General features: G+C 49.5%; 1 pseudogene; it reads left to right on the top strand.

Annotated features, from left to right (window-relative positions):
* Positions 1 to 5,407: 5,407 nt before the first annotated feature.
* LOC114020883 lies at positions 5,408 to 11,118 on the top strand (annotated as a pseudogene).
* Positions 11,119 to 11,142: the final 24 nt, after the last annotated feature.

Here is an 11,142-nt window from a genome sequence, read left to right as displayed (position 1 = left end):
CCTCTTACCAAAGGGCCTGATCCAGCCAGTGCTGCAGAAACTACATCAAACCACTCATGCTGGCAGGGAGGCACTTATCCAGCTAATGGGAAAATACTTTATCACTTCCGGACTCCAACCCCTGGCTGCCCAGGTACAAGCGGACTGCTTAGTCTGCCAAAAGAATAACCCCCGACCGGGACATCCTGTGCCACCTGCTGCCCTAGAACCCACTCCGGGCCCCGGACAAGTGTGGCAAATAGACTTTACTGAGTTTCCCCGGACCCAAGGGTTCAAATATCTCCTTGTCATAGTGGATCGGTTCAGCGGATGGTCAGAAGCCTTCCCATGCCGTAACTGCACTGCCAGAACAGTGGCCCTCAAGTTTGTTAAGGAGATCATTCCTCGCTTTGGACTCCCCCTGTGGATGGAATCTGACAACGGGACACATTTCACGTCAAAAATCATTCAAAGCATCTCACATGCCTTACAGATCCCCTGGAAACTCCATACGCCCTGGAGACCGCAAGCCAGTGGGGTAGTGGAGCGTACTAATCAGACCCTTAAACGGCATCTCTCAAAAGTGTGCAAAGAAGCCTCACTGCGATGGACTGATGCTTTGCCCCTCGTCCTACGCCGTATCCGCGTTCTCCCTAAGGGTAGATTAGGGCTCAGTCCCTTTGAAATTATGTTTGGAAGGGCATGGCCTATGAATGGCACCCCGGTTCTGTCAGGGGAATGGGAGTTGGGTAATGTTTTTTTGTCACAGTATATGTGTTCCCTGTCTGCTGTTCTTTTGTCTCTTCACAGGTATACCAAGGATTCCCAGCCTCTCCCCTTAGACTCTCCCGTCCACTCCTTACAGCCCGGTGACTCCGTGCTTGTTCGTACCTGGAAAGACGAGCCTCTCCAGGAAAAGTGGAAAGGACCCTATACCGTCCTGCTGATCTCCCATACAGCGGCAAAGATCGAGGGACACAAGAACTAGATCCATCACTCTCGTCTGAAGGCAGTACCCGCCCCCTCGTCAGCAGAACAGTGGACCGTCCAACCTGCTGACTCCTCATCTAGTGACGATCTTGGGCTAAAGCTACTGTTTAAAAAACACAAATAGTGGGCACCTTAATGCTAAAATGGGCCCATCCAGATACTGGAGACCCTGGGTTAAAAAGACTCTGGTGATAATTAATTGGGTAACATTGTTATTCTCTGTATTGGTATTTCCAAACTGTGCATATCGGGAGCATAACTCCTTTGTTTCGCTTGCGCACCATGTTGCTACTTTAACAAACCAGACTGATTGCTGGGTATGTGCTCCAACTCCACTGTCCCCCAAAACGGGAATGCCCCTTGACATGCTGCCCCTGACCCTAGCAGAATCAGCCGCCACCAAAGAGCAGGAAAGAACGGACTCGCCGTTCTGGAATAAGACCTCTTTACAGCAAGCCACCTATCAGGACCAGGAGTATTCAGTTGCAGTACTCACTGAGGGAGTGTTATGTTCTACCCGAAACCAATCTGATCACTATGGGCGTCCTGTGGGAAAAAGCTCCTGTGTTATTACACAGTGGGCTGATGGGTATTGGATAAAGACCGAAAGGGGAGGTCAGCAGTGTGAGTGTAATGGTTCCTCCCCTTTTAGGGAAACTCTTACAAATACTCTTACCACAAAAGAGGGGTTTGGAAATATAACTTGTCGTCCAGTTAATATCTCCAATGTAGCAAGCCAATGGTGGGTTTGTAATGGTCCCTATGCCGAGTGTTATTTGAACGGCACAATTAGAAACGCCCCCACTTGTACCCAATCAGGAGGATGGGATGCCCCCTTAGGGGCATATGAACTGTTTGGAAAAACAGCCTTAAATATCCCAGGAATCCCCTTAAGAAACAGTCCTCACTGGGCCCTACAGGGTCACTGTATGTGGCTGAAAGGCTTACAAGGTGCTGCCAGCCAACTGGACAGGTAGCTGTTATATAGCTCATGGAGTTCCTCATCTGTCAATAACTGCCACACTGCCCAAAGGAAAGATTAAAAATGCCTGAGACACCTCTGTTGAGTCACGAGAAAAGACCCTGCGGCGACTGACTACGGCATTGGAGAGCAATATGAAGAATTCCCTCACAACCGAGAAGCTTGTAGGGTGCTCTGTACTGGGAATAGCGCCACTGTTTACCGGGCCAGCCATGGCATGCATAGGCCGCTATACTGTAAGGCTGCAAATGGTACTTGAGAAAGTTGCCTTAGAGTTAGAGGACTCGGTTAGTGATTTAGGATCAGCAGTAAAAACATTAAATAAAGAGGTACAGCAGCTCAGGATGTTTTCCCTCTAAAACAGGCTGGCTTTGGACTATCTCTTGGCATCCCAAGGAGGGATTTGTGCCCTCGTCAGGCCCCGATGTTGTGTATATGTAAATGATAGCAGTTATGAGATCTATGAAGAGGTGGTACAGGCTGAGGCCCATGCCCGAGCCGGAGCACAGGTTGCCTATACTGCCCCAGAGAGCGATTGGTTGCAAACCTTGTTTTCAAGCTGGGGTTTGTCATTTTGGCTTGGTGGTTTATTTAGCCTGCTATTGAAACTTCTTTTTCCTGTATTGCTTGTATTACTGGTATTATGCTGTGCAGTATCATGTGTCAGGGCCCTTTTGCAAAAGTTAATAAGTCATTCTCTTCAGGGCTATCACAAAGTGCTTATGCAAAGTCCTATTGTAAAGAAATAAATAGCCCAAGTGAGAAAACTCAGATCCAAGGCTGTTGAGTGTTCTCAAAGGAGGGAGTTGTTGGGGACACTGGGGCATGGCCACTAGGTAACTCGAGGGGATGGAAGACCACGAGTGTCGATGAAGCCCCCTCGCACTAGGCCCAAGTGTCCTTGGCCCCCCCTCCCGCCTGGAGGCACTCGCAGCAGCTCTGCGTACTAGGCCCAAGTGTCCTTGGCCACCCTCGCCTGGAGGCACACACAGCAGTTATGCTGAGAATCTGCAACAATATGCTGCAGAGTCAGACTGCCTGAAATTAAGCAAGGCCAAACAGGGCAGATATAAGAACAATGCTGAATAAAGCAGCTTTATGTATGGTTTAAGAAATGATACAGAGCACAAGGGAACTAGCTGGGAACTGGATTGGCTGGCTATATGGATACTTAGGGCAGCTTGCTATTGGATAAGTATGCTGGGGAAAAGGATGTATAAAAGCCTGTGTAACTTCCTGCTTTGGGTGCAGGATTTGAGATTTTATTCTCCCTGTACCTTTGTGCAGCTGCAAATAAACTTTTCTGCTTCTCCACCCTGTTGTGATTATTGGGTGTAGCACACCGGGTAGCGAACCAACTCCAGCTGTTGTTTAGCCTCTCGGCACTGGGTGCCGGCAACAAAACTAAGTTTCCTTTTACATCTTCTGGGCACTTCCCTTTCTCTGGAGGCGATCGGCATTATCGGGACAGGAGTGTATTCCTAACAGCCCAATAGCACCTTCTTTCAATGTGACTAGCTTGGAATGTGAGGATGTGACCGGTCGCTTCCCAGCTTATGGCTGCCTCTGTTGCTTAGTCAAAGGCCTTAGCCTAAGAACAGGGCCTCAGACTGTCACAGCAAGAGAAGGACCTTACAACTGGCAGACAGTGATTTTGATTCTTTCTTTTATACCTCTAACTCGCCAAGTGATAAGAATACACCTAAATTCTTAAACTACAGGCCTTTGCAGACAGGCCTGAATATCTATATCCTAACAGCTGTTTCTTCAGAAACCAAGGCAGCCACTTGAGCTGGTGCCTTAAGCCCAGTGAACTCCAGGCAGGGAGCCTACCTTGCCCCTCCACAGCACTCTCCATGTGCTGCTCTGTCCCAAAGGAAGGGGAATGCCACCATTCCCATGGTGCAGAGCCTGTAATCAGTGCAGGACTTCCCTCAGGTCACACAGCAAGGGAGTGTCAGGACAAGAACTTGCCCCCTTATCCTTCCCGATCCCCTGCTTCTCCATGTGCAAAATGGCACTGTCAGAGCTGGGCCCTTCATTACAGATGGGGAAGCCAAGGGGCAGAAAGGCTGGCTAGGTACTCAGCTGAGTGCCCGGGATCTTGGGCTGGTCATGGCCAAGCCTCTCACAGTCTCAGCTTCCCCAGATGCGAAACTGGGCTAAGGATATTCACCTGCCTCATGATCAAATGCTTGCCAAGTGCAATATAATGGTTCAGGTCTCTAGATCAGTGGTTTTCAACCTGTGGGCCGCAGGCCCTGGGAGTCCACAGAGCATGTCTAAGGTTTCCAGAGGTCCACACTGCCATTTGAAATGAAAAAAGGTTGAAACCCATTGCTCTAGATCTAATGATGTAAGCACAGGCGCCTGATCTTCACCATTCAGCAGGGGAAACCTTTGGCCAATGCAGCATCTGGGGAGAACCAGACTGACAGAGGCAGACAGATACTGTGAGAGGCACCTTTCCATCACCACCTCATAGAGTGATAGCTCAGCTCTGGGGCTTCGCCCTGGAGGTTCAGGCCTTTGTGGCCCCAGACTGGGCAGGGAGCATGCACCCCGTTCTCCAGGGTGCACTGCTTCCCCTTTGCTGCCAGCAGCAATTCACAGTGTGGATCTCTAAAGCTCTGGGGTTTGAGCTTGGCCTCGCAGGGAGACCTGCCCCCTCTGTGTGTCACCAGGATGTTCAAGGCCAGCCAGGGCTCTTCTGCACAGCCCAGGATTTGGGAGGTAAGTGTAACAGCATTTGTATCGGGGACAGCATTTGTCTCAGCAATTCATGTCCTAGCTGCACTGACAGAGCCTGACTCTCTTCACAAGCAGGGCAGGAGTCAAGGCCCAGAGCTTTGGCTTGGGGATGGGGTTTGGGGGAAAGGCTCAGTTAAATGGGGAGCGCCTCTCACTGCCAGGACATGCCGCGTGGTGTTTGTGGGTATTTCTCTCTCTCTCTCACACACACACACACACACAGAGTCTATGTAACAGGCAATGAGTACAACAAATTCTCTCTCTCTCACACACACACACACACACACACACAGAGTCTATGTAACAGGCAACGAGTACAACAAATTCTCTCTCTCTCACACACACACACACAGAGTCTATGTAACAGGCAATGAGTACAACAAATACTGAGACTGCTGTGTGCATGGGGAGTGTCTCTGTCAGTGGGCACAGCTGGCTAGGCTGGGCCCCACCCTGCACAGGAAGGGGTTGATAATGGCCGTTGCCCCATGAACAGCATGAAATTGGCTTGAACAGGCAATTCCAGACTCCGCCCCAGAACGGGATTGGTTGGACATGTTTCCTCTTCCACCTCCACTCAGGGATAAATCAGGTCCCTGCACCACGGCAGGTTTCGGGGCAGAGCAGCCCAAGGCTTCCCATCTCCCTTCTCCACATTCCTGCCCCTCTGAGTCTCCCCTCTGGGTCGCTCTGCAGGTGAAGAACATGGAGAAGCTGCAGCTTTGACTCCTCGTCCTCGCTGGCCTCTTGGGAGCCATCGCCCAGGAAGATCCTGCTGCACAGGGTGATCAGGCCGGAGTTGGTTAGGGCTCTAGACTTGGAGACTTCAGTTAAATCTTGAGTTAGGTGAGCTACCAGGGGGGCATTACAGACTCAAATCAGACTACAGAGAAGCACAGGCAAATCTCCCCGGTGCGGGAAAGACCCCTGCATTTTGTCAATCTTGGGGCAAATGCTGGAAGACTCATACTGCGCTAGTTAAATGTCTTGTGAGTTTCTAATAATTATAGATGGTTTTCTAACATAAGGCAACTTTGTACAGTATCTTCCAGTGGCTAACGGTGAATTAATTGGTCGCTGCACAAAAAGTGATAGTCTGGATGCAAATGATCACAACCTAATTGCTACATTTGTTATTTGCAAACACAATACAGTCATAAAGACATTTGGCACCCTAAAGAGGCCAATTTTCCAAATGTGAAAACAATCATGAGCTAAATTGATTGGGAGGAAAAAATTAAAAGGCAAAATGTGAGCAATAATTGGGGGTTGTTTAGAATCTTTTGTTAGATTCTAAAAAGTCACAATTACAAAGAAGACTAAAAAAAGCATCCTGGATAAAAAAGGAAGTGAAAGCAGAAAGGCACAGGTTTTAAAAACAAGTTTGCAGAGGCGAGCCAGGAACATTATAACAAAGGTGGGGCAGAAGTGTCTGTCTAAGACCCAGTGTTCCAAAGTGCTGTAAGAGCCATGCTGTAAGGGGCCAGATGCGCTGCATCCGAGAGTGCTAAAGGAGTTGGCTGATGTGATTGCAGAGCCATTGGCCATTATCTTTGAAAACTCATGGCGATCGGAGGAGGTCCCGGACGACTGGAAAAAGGCTAATGTAGTGCCCATCTTTTAAAAAGGGAAGAAGGAGAATCTGGGGAACTACAGGCCAGTCAGCCTCACCTCAGTCCCTGGAAAAATCATGGAAAACGTCCTCAAGGAATCAATTCTGAAACACTTAGAGGAGAGGAAAGTGATCAGGAACAGTCAGCATGGATTCACCAAGGGAAAGTCATGCCTGACTAATCTAACTGCCTTCTATGATGACATAACTGGCTCTGGGGATGAGGGGAAAGCAGTGGACGTGTTGTTCCTTGACTTTAGCAAAGCTTTTGACAAAGTCTCCCACAGTATTCTTGCCAGCAAGTTAAAGAAGTATGGGCTGGATGAATGGACTGTAAGGTGGACAGAAAGCTGGCTAGATCGTCGAGCTCAACGGGTAGTGATCAATGGCTCCATCTCTAGTTGGCAGCTGGTATCAAGCGGAGTGCCCCAGGGGTCGGTCCTGGGGCCAGTTTTGTTCAATATCTTCATTAATGATCTGGAGGATGGTGTGGATTGCACCCTCAGCAAGTTTGCAGATGACACAAAACTGGGAGGAGTGGTAGATACGCTGGAGGGTAGGGATAGGATACAGAGGGCCCTAGACAAATTAGAGGACTGGGCCAAAAGAAATCTGATGAGGTTCAATTCAACAAGGACAAGTGCAGAGTCCTGCACTTAGGACGGAAGAATCCCATGCACCGCTACAGACTAGGGACCGAATGGCTCGGCAGCAGTTCTGCAGAAAAGGACCTAGGGGTCACAGTGGACAAGAAGCTTGATATGAGTCAACAGTGTGCCCTTGTTTCCAAGAAGGCCAATGGCATTTTGGGATGTATAAGTAGGGGCATTGCCAGCAGATCGAGGGACGTGATCATTCCCCTCTATTCAACATTGGTGAGGTCTCATTTGGAGTACTGTGTCCAGTTTTGGGCCTCACACTACAAGAAGGATGTGGAAAAATTGGAAAGAGTCCAGCGGAGGGCAACAAAAATGATTAGGGGACTGGAACACATGAGTTATGAGGAGAGGCTGAGGGAACTGGGATTGTTTAGTCTGCAGAAGAGAAGAATGAGGGGGGATTTGATAGCTGCTTTCAACTACCTGAAAGGGGGTTCCAAAGAGGATGGATCTAGACTGTTCTCAGTGGTAGCAGATGACAGAACGAGGAGTAATGGTCTCAAGTTGCAGTAGGGGAGCTTTAGGTTGGATATTAGGAAAAACTTTTTCACTAGGAGGGTGGTGAAGCACTGGAATGCGTTACCTAGGGAGGTGGTGGAATCTCCTTCCTTAGAGGTTTTTAAGGTCAGGCTTGACAAAGCCCTGGCTGGGATGATTTAGTTGGGGATCCGTCCTGCTTTGAGCAGGGGGTTGGACTAGATGACCTCCTGAGGTCCCTTCCAACCCTGATATTCTATGATTCTATGTGTATGCTGACATTGTCCTGAACGTGGGGCTGCCTCACCAGGGCCAGGGTGGTACAAAGCTGAGGTCACCTGGTCAAGGGGCTCCAGAGATGTGGTGTCAGGGTAGAAGGAACCTACCAGTAGAACTTCCTTGTTCTAATAACTTGTTTTTTCACATATCTGTGGGAGGCTCAAACAATGGCCCTGATCTGCCCCAGACTGGGATAACCAGATTTGAGCTCTGCTTCCCCAACACAGAGCTGGGTACTAGCTATTGTTACAAAGTTATTTGCTAGTCTGTCCTGCTCTAAACATTGGCATGTATCTGCAATATGTGCCAGAGGAGTGATTAGCATGTGCATGGTGAGATGGAGCATGTCAGGCCTGGGGTGCTGTGTGGTGGTACTCAACTGTGTTGCAGAGAGGTATTTATGCTGCAGTCACTGGGTGACTTAGGGGCCCAGGTAGTACACTATGCTCCCAAGAGTGCTGTGTTCTAGGCCTGCCCTTCGCAAGTTTCTGCAAATGTTGCTGTGTGTGTTACTACTCAACATGTTTAGCTGGACCTTAACCAATCATTTTACTAAAATTTTACTACCCAATCCTAATATAGTGTAACAAAATTCTTTAACCAATCCTACCCCACCACCTTAATTGATTTACACCTAGCAAAATTAATTACGTAACAGACAGAAACAATCAAAGAACCAGACAGAGATCATACAGACAAACAATAGGGAAGTAGGGACCATAAAGACAAAACAATAAAGAAATCAGAATTTCACAACCACAACTCTTGATAAATTATTCTTGCCAGACAGAATACTATCAAACGAAGTTTTCTTTAGCCGTCGTAAGATCGGTTTCTTTACCTGGTGATAGTGGGTGCTATTAGGACAGGATCTCCTTCTTAACAGCCCAATATTACAGTGTTTTAATGTAATTTTGATGGAATATGAGGATGTGACTTCCTGCTTCTTAGCAAGTGGCTGCTGCTCTTCTAATCTGGCTGCAGACAAAGGCCTTAGGCCTTACAATATGGCTACAAGCCTTACAATTAGGGTAACCAGGTGCCCAGTTTTCAACTGGAACACCCGGTCAAAAAGGGACCATGGCGGCCATTAAAAGTCCGGTCAGTGGTGCTGCCGGGCTAAGACAGGTTAGTCCCTACCCGTTCTGGCACCATGCTGCACCCCAGAAGCAGCCAACAGACACATTTTTGTCCCCTGCACAAATTCTGCCCATTCCTTCCCTTTGATTTGCCCCCCTCTTCCCACCTTCTGCCTTCCCCTCCTCCCCCAAACCCGTTTATAGCAGGGAGCAGGTTCTGATAGCAAGTGAGGGCAGTGGCTTCAGCAGATATCACAGAGCATCCTCAGATTGCTCCAGCCTGCTCCGTCAGAGCAAAGGTGCAGATTAGCTATGGTTCAGGCTTTCTGTTCAAGCGCTGATTTTAATACTCTAAAATCCACACGCCTCGGGTCCCATTTTCAAAAGTGACAAGGCCCTTAGGACCCTGAGTCTAACGGAGAGTCAGTCATGTCTGTGGCTCAGTGACACACCTAAAAATGGGATTTAGGCTTTTAAGTCACTTAAGTGCTTTTGAAAATTTTACCCTGATCTTGATGTAAAGATTCTGGGGGTAGAAAATTTACTGCACTCCTTAGTGAGCAGTTCCCATGGCTAATCGCCCCACTGTTCAAAATGTGCATTTTATGAGACACGGTTGTGACAAGCAGGCTCACAAGCAGATAAGGGGGCACCACTTTCCACCCTTAATCCGAAGGGTTTCACACACAACCTAGAGCCACTGAGCAGGTCTCCCAAGTTAAACGCCATTGAGCATGGTCATGGAGCAATATGAGGGGGTGTTCACGCCACACTAGCCCACAAAGTGTTAATGTGGCTCGGCAGGTTTAAGTAACCTTATAAGCCCGCCTCTCTTAGGCTTCTGCTCCCACACCCTGCTGGGTACCCCCTTCCTTCAGGGCCAGGATCCCAGGACTTCTCCTCTCCCCCCAGGTCACCTCCTTTCCCTCTCTAAGCCCAAAAAGTGACTTCAGGCTTCCACGCTGCATCCCCCTTTCTGCTGCCAGCTTCCTGGCTTTATAGGAGCCTTGCCTGATCCTGCTCAGCTGGACTCCCTCCTCAATCAGGGCTTGTCCATCAAGCCTAACTCTCCCTCAGATGGGTTTAATCAGGTTATTTAACCCTCTCTGAGCCACATTAACCCTTTGTGGACTAGTGTGAGGTGAACACCCCATCGCAGGCAGGCGCTTCTAAACCTCCTGCCTTCTGGGTGGTCCGTGGGAGGGAGTCAGATGGCATGAGGGATAAAGGAGGGATTTACGGGAATACGGACTGTCCATTGGTCAAAAAGGGTTGAGTTGGCATTTGGCAATGACTGCACAGCCTGCTCTCTGATTGGCGGGGGGAGGTGTGGGCCATACATTGTTCACACTTTGACACACGAGGGTTACTGGTAAAGGGGTGTGGAAGTGGAAGAGCAGATGGTGCTGAGGTCCAAGACTGAGGAGTCCAGGGCAAGCTGCAGAGCGGCGCAAGCACTGGAATGAAGAGCAGAGTCTGTAGTGAGGGGCCTGAGTAGTGATACCATCACACCAGTACCAACACCCAACATGTCCTTCATCTCTCCCAGACCTTTATCGAAAGGTGTTTGTCTTCCGGAAGGACCCTAGCGATGCCCATGTGGTCTTGAAGCCGGAACCGGAGTGGCTGCTGCAGAACTTCACCATGTGTCTGAGATCCTTCACTGATCTGACTCAGCCATACAGCCTCTTCTCCTACGCCACCAAAGCCCAGGACAACGAGATCCTGCTCTTCAAACCCCAAACCCAGGGAGTACGGACTATACGGGGGGGGGGGGGATTTGTGACTTTCAGAGTCCCAGAGAACTGTATGGACTGGGAGCATGTCTGTGCCGGCTGGGAATCCGTCACGGGCATAGCCCTTACCCAGGAAGGGCCTGCAGAAAGGCTACTCCATCAGTGCCAAGGCTGTGATCATCCTGCAGCAGGAGCAGGACTCCTTCGAAGGCAGGTTTGATTTATATATTTCTTTTACAGGTGAAATGACTGACGTGTACATGTGGGGGTATGGTCTGTCACCAGGTAAAATGAGAGGTGCATATCAGTCTCTGCAGCTGCCCCCCCGCGCCCTGGGCTGGAGGAACTTAAGCTATGAAATAAAAGGTGATGTGGTTGTGAAGCCCAGACTGAGAGACACGCTGATCATATGAGCACAGGCTGCATTTGGGCACAGTGCAGCCAGGGCCGGCTCCAGGCACCAGCGAAGGAAGCAGGTGCCTGGGGCAGTCAGTAGAAAGGGGCAGCACTCCATCCGTCATCGGGGCGGCATGTCCGGGTCTTCGGTGGCAATTCGGCAGCGGGCCCTGCAGTCCCTCACTTCCTCTTCGGCGACACT

The sequence above is a fragment of the Chelonia mydas genome, chromosome 24 (genome assembly GCF_015237465.2).
Source record: "Chelonia mydas isolate rCheMyd1 chromosome 24, rCheMyd1.pri.v2, whole genome shotgun sequence".
NCBI classification, from domain to species: Eukaryota; Metazoa; Chordata; order Testudines; family Cheloniidae; genus Chelonia; species Chelonia mydas.
The sequence above is the reverse complement of the archived record's forward strand: the minus strand, read 5'-3'. Positions and strand labels throughout refer to the sequence as shown.